This window comes from Protopterus annectens, chromosome 2.part1 (assembly GCF_019279795.1).
Source record: "Protopterus annectens isolate FY-2018-M chromosome 2.part1, PAN1.0, whole genome shotgun sequence".
NCBI lineage: Eukaryota > Metazoa > Chordata > Ceratodontiformes > Protopteridae > Protopterus > Protopterus annectens.
The window spans coordinates 946,921,266-946,939,463 of NC_056729.1; positions in this window are offsets into that span (position 1 = coordinate 946,921,266).

The window sequence follows — 18,198 nt, forward strand, 5'->3', positions numbered from 1 at the left end:
GGTGTCCCTATTTTGTGCCTTTGTCCCTCATTATTTGTGGCTTTGTCCATTTTTCTTGATCTAAGAGGTTGACAGGTATGGGGGTGTAAGAGGGAGATGGGGGGTATGTGTGTGTCATACCTTTCAACTGTACAGATTTTCACAGAATGTCCAAACTTTTGCCTTATATTTTTGTCTGTTCTTCATAAAAATTGTCTTTTTTTGACAAATCACTGGGATGATCTAAGGATTAAAGTTACTAAATAATGACATGCATTTGAGTTTCAGACTTCATATCCTTCATAAAAATACATTCAAACTCAAATTCTGTTATTCTAGCAACTTTTTAAGTTTATGAGCAGTATTTAAAATGTGTCCCTAGTTTTGAGCCTTTGCCCCCCCCCCCCATGACAGGCTTTGTCCAGATTTCTTGCGCTCTGAAATTGAGAGGCATGGAGTGTGTGTGTGTGTGTGTGTGTGTGTGTGTGTGTGTGTGTGTGTGTGTGTGTGTGTGTGTGTGTGTGTGTGTGTGTGTAAAAGGGAGGTAGGTGTGTATATGAATTTTAAAACTGTTAATAACACAGCAGGTAGCATACTTGTGCCTTGATGCAGAAGGCTGAGGTTCTACACATTCAGCATGTAGATGGATACACTTGTATTTTAAGGGGTGGGATGCTGCAGTCTTGAGTATGTCATCCTCTGCTTAGTAACTGTGAACTTGTTTTCAGTTTACCAACAATTACCTACTGCAATATTACCAGTTAACCATTTTTTTAAGTAACATAGGCAATTTATTCTTCAAGGGCAGCAGGCACTGAATTTGTAGATGAAACACTGAAATATAAAGTTGTTTGCTAGCAACAACCTTTAAATTAGTTACAGATGTCTTTAATATGGAATTATTCGCATGACTTTGACTTCTGCAGAAATTGTGCATCTTGACTGATATTGATGGATTGTAATGACAGAAGTTTGAGTGGCCTTTTATGGTTGAAGTGTGCTGAACTGAGAAGTTTATCATTATTGGTTCATATGTTTAGTTTCATTACTTACTGGGAAAATGTTCAAAACTATAAATTTAAAACATTCTCTAACAAGCAGTGTTGTATTATACAAGGGATATAATTTAATTATTATGTATTATAATTTTATACAGTCAGGAAGGTGAATCAAAGAACGTTTGCATGGTCCTAAATATGTGTGCAAGGGGTGCATGATTTGAAAACAGCCCTAAGGTAAACTTAATCCACCACTGGTCAGACACATTTTCTTTGAATGTGGGTTTCAGTGTTGTTTCAGTGAATATGTGTTTCAAACCGGAGAAATTTTAATGCTAAGCCTGTTTTCATTGTGAGACTGTATTGCTTTGTTTAGCAAATGTCTATCAGTGTTTGTGCTATAAAATTTGAAATAAAAGTTTTAAATTAAATCCATATATCTGTAATCAATGTAGAAATAAAGCAGAAAACACTATGCACACTTCGAGTTTTGAACAGTGTTTATGGCAACTGGGGAGAAATAGCAAAGTAATGGGACACTGAAATGGCTATGGGTGGGCTAAGTGGAGGGGGGATGACCCAAACACAACATATGTGTGCTGCCATCTTTTTCTTTACAAAAATACACTGTTACTTACAACACTATATTATAAAATACCACCCTCCACTAAGACAGTTTACAGAATTAACAAACTTTAAAGTTTCACTTAATTTATACTACAAAAATAGTTGGCTCTGGCATTGTTTATGCCTTCTTTGCTAGTTTATCCTACAATACTAATGATGTTAATCACATCTAGGCTTTATAGCAAAACTTTCATATAACCTCTATTACTTTTATTTATAATTTCTCAAATGCCAATTTAACATCTTAGTCTTTGCCTCATCAGTCTACTCCCTTACAAAAATGTTATAAAACTATTGAAGTCCTCCTTCAATATCACTCTTGCAACATTACTTATGAAAAGGATATCCACCCCAGGATAGCCATAAGTATGGTCAGCATTCCAAAACCTTAGGCCCTTCAAGGTGCTGAACTTTAGACATAAGGTATATAAGGGATCTACGGTTGCCTAATCCTCAGAATATCTTTGCCACCAGTGTGAGTGCTACCTTTTGATTTCAGTCTAAGTTGTTCACTGTTTTGTTCCAGCTACTGAGACATTGGCAAATAAGTATCCCATTGGGGACATTTCCTTCTTTCTTTTACCATTTTGCATATCATCTAGAAAATGCGAGTGTGAGTGTAGAGGCAGATTCCCCATAAAGATAGGCATATCAAGTGGCTCTTCTGCCTAGGTGCAGACCACAATCATACTCAGTGTACTATTTGTCAGGCTTTTGTACCCAAGACCCTGTATAGCCATTCATCCTCCCTTCCCATTTATCTTGAGAACAGTGCTTGAAGCTACTTGCTGTGCAAACCATGGCTTCTGAATCTGCCTGCCCAGATGTTCAGCTGCCTCTTAAGAAGAAGAAGAAGTAAAAAAAAAGATGCTTTAAGAAACTTCTGCTGTCCAGTCTCTGCTGGATATTTTCATTGGGTCTGTTGAAAAACCCAAGTACTGTCTGGTTCCTACACCATCTTCTTATGTTGAACCCTAGTTAAGGCCAACCCAGGGTTGGTTTTCCATATGTCTGCTAAAGCTGAGTATACTTCTGCTATGGACAAGAGAGGGGAGCTGCATATGATTATCTCAGAAGGACCTAGTAAGATTCCCCAGATACTTAAGGAAGAGGTTCCTGGTTCTATCATTGAAGTCAGCCATGGCTCTGAGCCACCTAAGCTTGTTAGGACTGAAGTTCTCTTGAAGAAGTCCAATGTAGCTCCTGTGGCCAATAATCCCCATAAATAGTGGCAGGATTTCATTCAGGGTCTTTTTAAGACTCTTATGGCCTTGAAGCTCCCCCAAGGGGTTATCTGTGCCTTCTTCTGTTTCCTTTTCTTCCGCTCCCTCTAAAAGTCTTAGGGAGTCTGACTATTTTGATTAAGATATTAACTCAGATTCTGGGGAAGAGTCCCTATCATATTCTTCTCAGATCTGTTCTCCTCCTCTTGTAGGGTAACAGGATAAGGATACTCTTTCTCTGGATTCCCTTATTGAGGAACTATCTTTTGATGAGATTATTGTAAAGATGATGGAGGACTTTCACTTCAGAAAAGATATTATGCCCTTTTACAAACACGTTCTTCCAGGCCTTCTGCAGTTCCTCCTGTGTTAGAAGGTCTTATGGTTACTTTTACTGCTTGTTTCCAGTCTCCCGAGTCACAGCCTCCTGCACTTAATAAACCTGATAGTTTTTGCAAGGTGCCTGAGGCTCAAAAGTTCCTATATAAGAATTTCTCCCCAACCCTGCAGTCATTTCTATCTCTGTCTCTGTGGATAAGCAGGTTTCTGTCCTCTTCCATGCTTCCTCCATCTGACAAGGATAGTAGAGCTAAGGATGGTTTGGGAAAAAAATTTATACTTCAGCCACATTGGCTTTAAGAGCCATAAACTACCAGACACATATGACCAGGTGTGTGTTAAATCTTCTAAGTTTGGAGGGGTTTTGACTGACATGTCTCATTACGAAGTGAAAAATTCTGCTGTTTCTTTATTCTGCTTCTCAAGTGGCTCACCATTCCATCAAATGAAGTCATAATGTTATTTCTTTATTAAGTTCTGCTTCTCAAGTGGCTCAACATTCCATCAAATTAAGTCATAATGCTGCTGATATATATTCTAAGACTGCTGCTTCAGGTTCTGTTTTACCAGGTACTCCTGGCTACTTTTGCAATCATTTCCTGATGATGTAGAAGCCAATTTTTTAAATTCTCCCTTGGATTCCCAGAATCTTTATGGTTCTGCAGCTGCAGAGCTTTTTAAAACCTTACAGGATAAGGGGAAGGTTAAGCAGGACCTCATTTTTCTATCCCCTATCCCTAAGTTTAAATGGAATAATCCTTCTAAGTCTTCCTTTGGGGACAGACAACAGAAGCTTTTCTTGAGTGTTAAGAAATCTTCCAAAAAGATGTTTTCTGACAAACCTTCTCAGGATTCTAGAGATCAAAAGCCCACTTTCCCTGATAAATCTGCTACTGTTTGAGATTCATCCTTCCCTGCCCCTCAGCCAGGATCATCATATATCATGTTGTCGTCCTCAGTCTGCCTCAGGCAGTTCCTTCGTCAAGCTGGAGTCAATGTCCCTGATCCAGGTCAGTGATCGTCAGACCTTCCCTCTCGCCTCCCCAGACGCGCAGGCGCCTGGGGTATACATCTTGCTGGGGGCCAGTTCTCTTCAGTCAGTGCCCGCAAGCAGCCAGAAAGCTCAGTGTTCAAGCCTTCAGTTCTTCAGGAATCAACTTCATCAAGAGCGGAAACACAAGGACAGGCTCAATGATCAGACCTTGACTCAACAAAGTTTTCTTTATTCTCAAAACTTTTATTTTGGGCAAAGTTTAAAATATTAAAAATTGGCACAGTACAACAACAACAAATAGACACTACAAATCCACAAAAAGAAATCCATTTCCAAAGGCAACACAGAAAAAAGAAAAGGCATGCCCTAATCTGCCACAAGAGGCAAATTTCCAGGCTTTGAAACAAATTTCCAAAATAGCAAAAAGGTTATCTGTCAAGAACAAGGCCAAGGATTTAGGCCAAGTATATTTTTGTTCCAAGAAAAGAAAAACAAAAATGGCCTATTCTGTACTTGTCCACAAATACTCCACTTCACCAACTTATCATCTCATGCTGCCAAAGTTCAAAATGCTGACCATACAGCAGCTCCTTCCCTGGCTAAGTAACTCTTGACTCTGGTAACTCAACACCAGAGGCATGCAGCACCCTATCAGACAAAGTTGCACAGAGACAACCCTCAACAGCTTTGTCAGGGTCAGATCATTATCAATTCTCAGCATTGCCCTGTGGCTTAGGTATTCAGCATGCTGCAGGCATCAGATTTTGCAACACTGCAGACTAATTGCACACTTATAACTATATATCATATCTGGACTGACTTATACAAGCGGACAGCCAACAGACTTTGACTTGCCAAAACATAAAATTATGCCATCCACCACTACTCCTTGCCATTCACAGTCAACTACATACCACAAATTTCAATCCCATCTCATTCCTGTTAATCTGGGTGCAAAGCTAGCCAACCACCCAAATAAAGCCAACCACAAGAAGAAAAAAACAAAAGAAAAAGACTACCAACAAATAAAAAAACACAAGACAGCTGACCAAAGAAAAACAAAACAGGGGTCCCAGGCCCTCTGCAGGCCTTCTTGCATCCTCTCTTGCATCCTTCTGATAACTACTACATACTAAACTACAACAAGCATATAATGAGTTTATATAGGACTCACTCAACACACATACAGCTCATTCCATCACTTCAACCATTCCATGCCTCAAAAACTTCATTTTTGTGGTGTCAATTCTGTCCTGCCCAGTCAAAAGGTCTGCACACCAAACCAGCCACAACATAGCCAGCCAACAACAGCAGACCCAGACACGGGAGGGGGAGGGCGTATGGAGAGGGCAGATCAGAAGGTGAGGTCTATGGTCACAAAAAAAATATAAACCAAAAAAAAAAATGCTGGCAGTGATAAAGGAAGTTAAGCAGTCCCTTTCTGCATCAAGGTCATCTGCTAAAGGTCATCTGCTACACTATACAACACACAACCATAAACAAGCAAATAGGCACCCATTCCTATCCCCCTATCATCCTTGCATCTTTGCAATGAAAATGAATCTATGGGAACAAGATGAACTCCAATATATACAGCTACAATCCAGTTGGCATAATATACTGGCAATATACTAATCATGGACAGAAAATACAGGGAACACGAATGGATGCTGCAGACATGCTTCATACAGACATCTTTCTATCATGGGGAGGGAGGGGAGGATTTTTTTCCCCCCCAATCATCAAATCATCAAATGAAGAACAAGGAGCCCACCCACCCCACCACATGGAAGCATGGAAAGTTCTTTTCTCAGCTGGAGAACTCTAACAGTGTATGCATTTCACCTCTCCCATTAATGACCAAGGTTTTAATGAAGATTAGGACAGAGCAGTTACAGAAAAACTGACTGGCTGTTGGTAGCATATGCGGTATTCCTCTTTCTCTGCAGTTAACTCTGCCCTATCCCATTTGACAGAAGATCACCATGGATTCTTGGGATCTTCCTATTATGCAAAAATGTTATTACTTCATGGTTTGGAAATCCCTTCCACCCTTTTCAGGCATTCCTCAGCAAACCTCCTCTTGTTTCTACCATTTTTCAAGGGGCTTTTACCTCACATAACTGTTCCTTCCTCCCTGAGAAGTGCAGGCTTTTATTCCTGGATGTTTCTGGTTCACAGGATGGAGGGCTCTTGGAGCCTTATTCTGAAACTTTCCTTTCTCAACACTATGAGAATCCTGTTTCAAAATGTTCTCTCTCCAAACCCTGTTTCCTTTTCTGCTTCTTTAGGGCTACCTGGTCTCTCTGGACCTGAAGGATGCTTATTTCCACATTCCTAGTCACCCTCTCTTCAGGAAGTGTTAAGGTTCTCTATTTCTTCCTCACATTATGAGTTCTCTGCTTTGCCTTTTGGTCTTTCTACATCTCTGAGAGTCTTTACCAATGCAGACTTTATGGTATCCAGATTTTTCCCTATTTAGATGACCTTCTCATTCTAGCTCTTTCCCAGTAGCTTCTTCTTCAGAATCTCAGTGTTACCATACTTTTTCATCATAGAGTGGGGTTCACCCTGAGTCGCAAAATAAATCTGTTCTTCACAGGACCAGGTTTTCCTGGGGTGTAGGATTCAGACCTTGCCTATGATGGATTTTCTTACTCCTCTCAAGGTCACCTTCTTGACAGCTTTCTTCTATTCTCTTCTCCCTTACAGGTGGTGTCTGCAAGAAAATTCCTTTGGGATCTGGGGTACATGGCTTCCACCATTCCTGTGGTTCATTTCACCAGTGTCCACGTGAGGAAGCTTCAGTGGTATCTAAAGTAAATCTGGCTTCAACATTGTCATCCTCTGGAGTTTTCCTTTCCTTTCTTGCCTTGTCTCACATAGGAATTTCAGTGGTGAATTCATCATATTTCTGTAAATCCATGCCTGCCTTTTCAAAATCTTTCCTACACTCAGAAGGTGCATACATATTCTTCAGATTTGGGGTGGGCAGCTACTTCCAACATCAGGATTCAGGGAGTGTGGTCTCCCCAACAGATGGAGGACCACATCAAAGAGATGAGGATTCTGCTTTTAGCTCTTCAAGCATTGCATTCCCTGTGGGCACTGGGTCCTCTGTGGATATGAGCAGACAATACCACTGTCTTGTGTTATATAAACAAAGAAGGGGCACACAATTCATAGGTTCATAGGATGATACTAGGCTATTAGCCCAGAGGCCCTTATAAGCCTAACCAAGAATTTCACCCATGTTCCCACAAAGTCAGTACCTGTTTCCTCTTCCGGCAGGGTCCCAGGGGTGTATTTTCTTTTTCCCATCCAGTCATCCAGGTTCCTCTTAAAGAGGGCTAGACAGGTACTCTGCTTGGCATGGAGATGGAGTCTATTCCACAGATAGGGGAGTATTTGGGACACAAATCTATCCTGCCAACAAGTTCTGTTAATGTCACAGACCAGGTTGAGGCCTTACAAATGTCCTTGGAAATGTTCTGAATTAGATAGTACAGAGTAGGAACTAGTATTAAGTTTAGCTATGACTTCTTCTAAACAATGTGTTTCTTGCAAAAAGACTAAATGAGATTTGTGATGTTTCAGATACTTAAACTTCCCCCTCTTACAAGGGTTGTTTAGACCATTAATATTAATGGATATGCATTTTAAAAGATACATATTGATTACTCACAAGGTTGAAATTACATTTGATCATTAATATATATTTTTTTTGTAAATGAAAACATAATATCACTCCATCAGCATTAAAAAGACTGTTGATAAATGGTAAATCTGTCAAAATCCAAAGGTTAATAGAATTCAATTTTGAATATACAGTAGACACCTTAAAAGATATGAATAATAAAAGTAGCAACAAATTATAATTCTATAGCAATCCAACCCACTCCTGGAATTACAAGCTCCCAACCTGAGCAGCATTTGCTTCTCAAATCAACCACCAACCCAACAACAGCAGCTATTCAAGCTGTACCACAAAACATGAATTATTTAACATATGCTGGAAAAGAATAGTGAATTCACCATCAGTATTTAACAGATTTTTAGAGCATAAAAATATTAGTCATATATAACAGAGTAATTTTTCTCAAGAAGTAAGGTCCGCAATTCACCCAGTCAAAGCCTAAAAATATTAGTCATGTACAACATAGTAATTTTTCCTGAGAAGTAAGGTTCGCAATTCACTCAGTCAACTGAATAGAATGTTTATAAAACAATATATTAAAATTATCTGTTCATTTTTCACTTTAACTTAGGCTAAGGTACAGTAATAGAGGTATCCAGTAATACAGAATAGCAATTCCTCAGTGACTTAGCTGAAATTTCTGTAGTCACTATGAACGCCAGACTGGGTCTCCCTTGTAAAGAGGCCATGGGCCCAATGAGACTAATCTGGTCAAGTTGGTAAATGGATAAAGAGAACGAAGTAAAAAGGCTTCAGGGTTATGGTGTAGGATTTAATTCTAACATTACTGGAACTGTTATGCTTGTCAACCTTATGCCTGTGCTTGCGAGCTGGGTATTTATGTATGGCTGAATGATTCTCTAGAGTTTGTAGATTTAGATCTACTGCCCCAAATAGTATTTTATTAGAGAAAAAGAATAATTTGTTGGTTCCTTTAAATCTCATGTGCTATTTAGCTGTATGTCACTCAGTGTTATTGAACTGTGTGTCATGACCTCATCTGTTGCTGCTTCTCTTTCCCATCTTGTTATTCACAAGGAGCTCAATTTTATTTAGGCTTGATGTTTCCTCTGTGACATTTTAGATGTCTGCATCCCTGCAGTAATTTCAGTTCAAGTATTCTACCTACACAAGCTGCTGTGTTGTGTACCCTTCTAACATCACTTAGCAAGATGCATTTATCAGTACTCTGTACATTGTAATTACATATAGTATATAATAATTATGCTCTGTAGGCTGTATGTTTCTCACAGCTGTGCAAAAGTCACATACTATTCAAGATTGCATTTCTGTTAATCAATTGTCCCCGTGTCACTATCACATTCAAAAAGAGGACTATAGAACAATGTAATATTATTTATCAGAGCTTCCCTTTCTACAGATTATGTTTTCTGCATTTGTAGAGTTTGTAGTGCATCTTATCCTTGTTACTCAGTACGGCTTTCTTACAACACGTTTTATATAATTGCAGGGTACACTAAGTTAATGTGTTCTGTATCTTACCCTTGTTGCTCAATGCTCCCATCATACATTACTTTCTGTATATTTACAGGATACATTGTAATGATGTGATGTGTACCCTATCGTTATTAGTAGGTGCTCATTTCTCATATTACATTTATTATTCATGAGTAAAGTACCCAGTCTGACTGCGCTGTGTATTTTATACACATCTGTTACTGCACACTTACAACTTGTACACTACTTTCTGTGCAACAAAACAATAGAGTCCTGTCATGTGCATCACCATGTACTGATCAGCACTCAGTGTATCATTACCATGTATAAATCAGTAATTCACTGCATCGAACATAATAAAATATATTTACAACTGTTGTATGTATCATTCTATATGAGCAACATTCTCAATAATCAAGTCACTAAATAAAGGCAAATACTTGAGTTTCAAAATTTTACCCGCGGTGGTGGTGCTGCAGTAGCATTGTCACCTCACAGTAAGACGCTGTCTGGTTCGATTCTCAGCTAGAGCGTCTTCTGCGTAGAGATATCCATGAATGGGCATACCTTCGTTGAAGGTTGTGCATCAGGGCTGGTAACTCGGCATGTAAAAATCAACTACCAATCATTAGCAGACCGGAGTTCTGCTGTGGCGACCCCTAACTGGGAAAAGCCGAAAGGAACAAACAAACTTGAGTTTCACAATTCATAGCCCCAGGGGTTGTATACTAAAGTAAAACTCATTAATCTACCAACTTTATAAAAACAGTCTTTAAAATCTGTCTTCATAAACTTTAAATATAGACATAACATTTGAGTTTCCGGTCTCACATCCTTTCTTTAGAGTAGTAAGCAAGAGCAAAACATCATTCATTACATTAGCGATTTTCTAAGTCTATAGGAACAATATTTAAGCTTTGTTCCTACCAGCTTCAAATCACAACTTATCTTTGAGTTTCAACCTTCAAGTCTCATCTTTTCTTCAAAAAGGGCATGTTTATCACAACATCTGGTAAACTACAAGGTTACATTGTTAATACGCTTAAAAGCATCACACAAGTAATATACTCCTTGCACACTATAGTAATAAGGCTTGAATGGAAATCTAAAAATCATACCCTGATATTAACCCAGAATTCACAATGACTGGTGGCAGGTCCAACATTTGCTGCTTCAGCTTTAAATCAAATGTATTTCTCCCACAAGGTAAAATACATACTGAAAGAAATAAACTGTCTTGTTTTCTGTCTTTTTGTAATAGCCACTTAAGAAAATATCATTTAAGTGTTTACCTTGAGGCCTGGACAGTAGCTGGAAAGAGTCCTCTGTACATAGCTATCCCCTCATTAAAATATAAATAAAAACATCATCCCATTGGTGTTCCAAAGACTTTTGAATTTTGTACAGTTTACTAACAAAACACAGTTTTAGATGAAAGACTACATTACTTGCACAGCCCACCAGTTATGATCAGAGTTTAGAAAAGGCTACTGTGAGTTACCCATTTCCACAGTAACATCACTGAAGTTTTGACAGAGGACATGGAATAAGTTTAAGATCTAGTCCATCTTAATCCAAGGTGACCATAATTAGTAATATGCCTGCTTAGATTCTAGTTTTCATTAACAGCAACTCCCACATAGATATCAACCACCCCAATATACACAGATGATAGATATCAACCATCCCAATATACACAAATGATAGCACAACCAAATCTCCATATACCTTTACCAGAAACTTCAAAGGACAAATCTCAGTTAACTGGATCACAGCCAATAACACCATTTCTGTAATTTATTTATTTTTCTCTTTTTTTCCTTTATAATAATACACAGTAGTAGTGATAGTATACAGGATACTGGCCTCAGTACAAACCTCATTTAAGACTACAAAGTTACATAGGCTTCTACCTGAATCACAACTAATCTATTCACATATGGATACAGGTGTATAAGTTGCTCTTACAATTAAAGGTAGCATAACATAAGAGGTATGAATAACTATGAACATCTTGCTACCCAGAGATTCACACAGCAGTAACTTTGCCATCGCCCCAGATTACAGGCATTACGCAAGCTACTTAAAACATATCCAGAAAACAACTTGATACAAATTTGTACAGGCACACACACACACACACACACACACACACACACACACACACACAGCTTGAGTGAATATTGCCCTCCCTCCCTCTTAAAATGGGCTGTAGTCAAAAGCATTATTTACGATCCGAGTATTAATGAAGTTTACATTAAAAAAAAATAAAAAGTCTCCATAGGCAAAGACATTAGCATAATACCGCTGCAACGAATGCAAACTAGAGGTTATATTTCGACTCCATTTCAGTTCGGAGTCACAAGGAAGTTAAACTAGCACATTAAAATATCCTACAACAATAAAAAAAAACTTGAACATCAACAAAATCCTTATTTATGGATAAGGACATATTAAAAAAGTACATACTAGTATATAAATTTCTCCATTGTTGTGAATCTTCGCAAGTTGAAGTCATCATGGCAGGATTCCTTCCTGAAGACTGGTTGACCAGTAATGTTCAGAAGTCATTTCCTGATTAGTTTACATATACGCAGGGATGAGCGAAACCTATCTGAGACATAAGCGGCTTGCGGTAGATAACTTAGTGAAGTACAAGCAAACAAGAAAAGATGTTTTTGGTGGAAAAGAGAATGTAAGACTTCAATTACAGTTAGACGAGTAGGGCTTGAGCTGACTGATAAGCTGAAATACGAATGTAATTAAACAAAAAGCAGAATCTACATCATACAACTATCACAAAGAAAGTAAAACAGTATAGAAATACTATCGGACATAGTATAATTGCTACTATTTCAATAAACCCAAAAAACAAATACAAATTAGGCAACAGTTATCCAGATACTTTTTCACTTGCATTCAAACCAGTTCCTTACTGTAAAAAAGATAAAATAACCATATGTGTGAGAGCATTTGCAGTATGAGTCCCAGTTGTTAAGACAAAACTACTAGCATAAGAAAATAGACTTCTATTTCCCCAAGATGAAATAAAGAAGGAAAAACATTGTAGATTATGAAGAACATTATTTATTTTTCAGTTTCTTTCTTTTTTTTTTTTGTCTGCAGCTTTCCAGGTGTTATTATCTGCAATTCTCTTCAGTGAGGCAGTAGTCCATTCCATGTCTTCAATTTTCTCAAGAATTTCATTAGATCTAATGTAGTTCACACCTGTTTCCAAATCAATGAAGGTTTTGGGGCCATCTGCCAGAAATAACTTAAGTCTAGCCAGGAATAAAAGATGTGATTTAATTTGACACTTATTAAGTTCCCTAATCAATGGTAAATAAAAGCTTTCTTTTAGAGATAGCAGCAGATATGTCATTGTCGAAATGGATTATACTGTCATTTATTTTGATAGGTGACTTGGCCCATGCTGTTTTAAGAACCAGTTCTTTGTCTTGGGTAGAATGGAATCTTACAATTACTGATTTAGCTGAATTATTTTTTTGTTAGTTAAAGAAGAAACTAGTGATCTATGCACCCTTTCAATACCATAGGACAAAACCTCAGGAAGATCAAGTAGTTTAGATAGCCAAGTAGTCAAAACATTTATCATACTGTTACCTTAAATATTATCTGGAACTCCAAAAATCCAAATATTGTTTCTGCAAGACCTATTTTCCAGATCATCAGTTTTAAGTTGAAGCATATAATTCTGTTTCAATAAAAATTCAATATTGTTTTCTCCTTCTTGCAGTCTACCATCCATGTCATTTAATGCCTGTTCAGTTCCAGTGATCTGAGATTTCTGTTGCTGAAGGTCTTCATGAGTAATCTCCATTTGCTTTGAACATTTCTCCTTAAAATTGTCTAGTTTTGAGTCCATATTATCTATTTTCATACAAAGGTCCTGTATGTTTTTTAGTAGAGACTGTAGTTCTTTTTTAAGTGTAGATTCTTGAGAAGTGTTCTTGGAGAAGCTCATCTTAATAGCAGGATGATGAGAAAAGTAGTTGGAGTATCTTTTTGACAGGAACAATTCAAAGTAAAAAAAAAATTAATACAATCTTACGTGATACTAAGGGCTATCATATGAAGTGAAAAAAATCTTGTTAGGATTTTTTAAAATTGTTAAATCCTGTCAAAGAAATTCTGAAGTAGCAGAGCTTAAGAAAACTGCTGTTAACTAGAGCACATCTTGGCTATGCCCTGCACTTTGTGCTTCTTGGAATTGGCCAGAATCTTATCAGGACATAAATGAAGTTTGGAGCAGACAAATGTGTCACAGGACATCTTTGGGGGGGGTGGATATGGGTGATTAAAGGAAGGGAGGTAGGTAGGATGTTTAGTTAAGTAAGTTAGAAGGGGAATAGGCAAGAAAGGGTTAAGCAGTGTGAGAGGTGAAGGGAGGAAGTGAAGTAAGGAGGGGGAGGGTCTTTAAGTCTTTTGAGGTGGGGAATTGATGCTGAAATCCACATTTTAGCATGATTTTGTTGCCCTCCCATCCCTCACCTTTTTTGTTATGGTAATTGTGAGGTTGGGGATGGGGGTGTTGCGATCGGAGGTCAGGCAGAGAAGAGTGACAGGCTTGCCCCTTTTCTGTTCCCCCCTCTAGTGGATAATTTGCGGAAGGATTTTGGAGTGGTGGAAGAGTGTCATTGGATGCTGTTTGGACTTGGTGGCTTAGTTTGGAAAGGACATGTTGGGTTGAAAGTGAGTGGTGGAAAGCTGCCTTGAAAGTGTGAGGATAAGTGACTAAATGGGGGACTCTGCTTATTACCAAAGGGTGAGTGGTGGTACGCTGCCTTTATGCATGATCATTTGATGCTTTCACTTTCCATTGAAATTAAGCTATGTTTAATAAAGTTGATGCATTTATTGTTATGTTCATGCAATAAAGGTTGTCAGAAGTCTTTTGGTGTTTGGTTGCTTTATTAAAGTGGAACATGACAACTAACAGCTCAAAGAAAGTTGCTTTACTTACAAAATGGTTAGTACAACAGTCGACATAAGAACTACAGTGGTCATTTTAATAAATATTTAATAGAATGTAGTTTTTCCTTACTAAAATGGTGCTTATTATGCAATAGATTTAGTAGTTTAAATCATGTGTGACTATTGTATCAATCTGTTTACAATAGATTTATGAAGAACTGTAATATGGAAAAATATAAACACAGTCTGCTTTGCACTTAAATTTAAAGTAAACACCCTCTAATAGCCATTAATTTGAACAAATGAACAGTATTTACAGTTTTATTATCACTGCACTGTTGTAATACAGTTGCATTAAGCAGCTTTTCTTTGTTACAGTTTTAGAACCATAAATCATTTGCAGCACATACTTTGTCAGCATAATACTGTACAAACCAACAGCACAGCATTCAGCACAATTACTGTCTTTCTATGAAAAATAGTCTTAGCATTGTAAATTAAATCCAGAAAAAGAAGTGAATTCCGCTAAAGAACGCTCAGCAGAACAAAAACAATGTAAATATTGGAAGAGCGTTGCACCACAAGTATTAGTATTTCGTTTGAGTATTCAAAACTTGCTAAACAACCAAAATGGTGAAAAGACAGCTTCAATAACAGGCTTTTATCATGTTGAATCCACAATATATGAAATATAGAGCTTTGCTGTTATAAAAGTCAAGTGGCATTGTAATTCTACAGCTTTAAAACATGTGGATGTCATAAAAACAGAAAAAATGAAAATAAAAGTGAAGAACCCTTTTGATGTAAACAATGGACAAGCGCTTTCAGCTTTTTCAAGCCTTCTTCAGGTAAGGGTAAGGTAAGGTAGGTAAGCTGGGTTCAGTGTTGAAAAGTTGGTAAAAGCCTGTTATTGAAGTTGTTGTTTTGAAGCTGTCTTTTCACCATTTTGGTCGTTTAGCAAGTTTTGAATACTCAGATGAAATACTAATACTTGTGGTGCAACGCTCTTCCAATATTAGCATTGTAAATTACTGATCTTGCATTTTTAGTAAGCATAACAGTTAATGTGAAGTTGTTCTATCTCGCCGTTCATTCTTTACTGATGGGTTTGGAGCTGATCTCTCTGCTCTGAGTCGGCACCTACTACAAAGCTTGAGGATTTCAAGTAGGTCAAGGCCAAGTCCCTATCCCATAATGCACCTTGAGTTACCTCAGATCTAGTTTGCTGCTGCAACTGATCAGAGGTTCTTGTTATCTCAGGCCAGTAAAAACTTTAATACTTTTATATTTCTAAAAATTATTGGAAATTTATTGTTAAAATAATTAGATATTTAGGTTAGATAAGCTCTTAAAGCTTTATCTGTAGTGTTCCCTTCCCTTATGTGCTTTTTCATAGCTATATATTTGGCCTTATTTCTCTTCATAAGCCTATTTAATTTTCTGACTAAAAATTATTTATTCAGTGACCTTTTGTCACATTTTTTCTTAGTATAGTATTGTGCGATTACTTAGTGACTAGAAATTGTTTATTCAGTGACCTTTTGTCACATTTTGTTCTTAGTTTTATTCTTAAACTTAACTTGCTTATTATCTGCTTAGTTAAATCACGTGTGCATGCTTGTGTGCATATTCTTAGCCTGTTTTTTATTAGAAGGCTTATTAATAGTTGTAGTTATCCTTAGTTTAAAATGTGTGTGTGTGTGTGTGTGTGTGTGTGTGTGTGTGTGTGTGTGTGTGTGTGTGTGTGTGTGTGTGTGTGTGTGTGTGTGTGTGTGTGTGTGTGTGTGTGCTTATAGATACTCTTCAGGGTACAGTAGCTGCAGGAGCTATAGACAAAGTTGCCTTCCAGCTTGCTACTCTCAACTCCATAGTGAACTCGTCCATGTGCCTCATTTCATATGCAGCTGATGGAACGAATAGGGCAGTAGGTACAGGGGTTGCTCTTAGGAGACACTCCTGGGATGCACTTGTGTTCCTTCATGGAGCCCTTCAAGTCATCCTTTGTTAATACCCCCTTTGATGGCTCATCCCTTTTCGTGTCCAAAGTTAAAGAAACTTTAACCAGGTGTGAGCAGGAGGGAAAGACTCTGTCTGCCATCAGAGTCCCTTTTTCCACCCTTACTAGACCCTACACCAAGGGTCAAAAGGGAGGGAAAATGTGGTTCTGAAAAGCTCAAGGAGCCTTTCAGGACACATGTGGTGAACCCCCCTCCAGGGGCAGAGGAGGGGGCAATAATGGAAGATGCTACCCTCGCGGCAGAGGGGATCCTCAAAACCAGGAAGAGAGAGATCACTTCTTGGGAATCCCTACCAGCACTCCTGAAAGGAGGCCCAACTGTCCTGCTCTGGAGGCAATCGAGGGTCGCTTATCTTTGTACCCAGATGCCTGGCTTAAAATAACAAATGACAACTGGATACAAAGTGTCATTTCCAGAGGGTCTATATCATAATCGTGAAAGCCCCTTTCAGCGAATACGTAAACTTTGACACATATTGCACGAATTGCGAATATACCGAACGCCCTAAACCGCAAAATTCAAACTCTTGCACCGGCATAGTTCGCCAACCCCACTGCTCGCTACATACTACCCTCCCAAATAAAATAAATAAACCACATACATACACTAACCTAAACCCTACTTCTAACCCTACACTAAACCTTACATACATCACTATCTATGCACTTACCTTAACCCACACCCTAACCCTAAGGTCCGTAACTATCGCACACTTACCTTACGGAGCTATACCACAGAAGGGCCAACTATGCCGATTCAAGATTTAGAATTTTGTGGTTTAGGGCATTCGGTGTATTTGCGGTTCTCGCAATATGTGTAGATGTTTACATATTCGCTGAAATGGGCTTTCGCGGTTATGATATAGACCCCATTTCCAGAGGAAACTTCATCCCATTTGCCACACCCCTCCACCGACAAGAAAAATCCCGGACGTTCCACCTAGTTACAGGAAACAAGCAACAGTAGAGGTCCAGATGTTGCTAAGAAAAAGAGTCATCCAACCAGTCCCAGCAGACCAGACAGGATCCAGAAATTAGTCAAGGTTCTTTTTAGTTCCAAAAAAGACAGGGGACTGGAGATCTATATTGGACCTCAGCAGACTAAACAAATCTGTAAAGAAAGAGAAGCTTCGGATGGTCACGCTTCAGTCAATACTTCCCTTCTTAGGGAAAGACAATTATATGCTCGCTAGATCTCCAGGGTGTGTACTACCACATAAAAATGGCCAGGCTATCTAGGGATCATCTGCTTTTCTGGCTGGGAGCCAATCATTACCAGTTTTGAGCCCTGCCCTTTGGTCTTACTACAGCCCCCAGAGTGTTCACCAAATGCATGACAGTGGTCACAGCTCACCTGAGACATTTAGGATTCCAGGTGTTTCCATACCTAGATGATTGGCTCCTCACTGCCACCACCAGGCATCAACTTATTCAGGCCAGGGAATCTACTCTGTCACTCTACAACCAGCTGGACATTACAATAAACTCAGAAAAATCTGCCTTGTTGCCATTGCAGCATATTGTCTTTATCAGAGCAGAACTGAACACCACCACCACGCTAAGACTTCCAGTAGAAAGATTCTTACTTCTCTTTCAGCATGTCCACATTCTAATATCCGAAAACAAAGTACCAGCATCAGAAGTTCTAAAACTGTTAGGAATGATGGCAGCAGCAATTCTGACCATACCACTGGGTCTTATGCACATGCGGATACTGCAATGGATGTTGTTCACTCAGTGGTCTTACCAAGAGCTCCCCATGTCTCACATGATAATGATCACAAATTCCTACAAAAAGGATCTTCAGTGGTGGCTGACCTCACTTCATGTTATGATAGGATGTCCATTTCTCTTACCCCCACCAGTGCCCACAGTGACCACGGACGCTTCCCTGGTAGGGTGGGGGGGGGGCATTTTCAGGGAAGGACAGC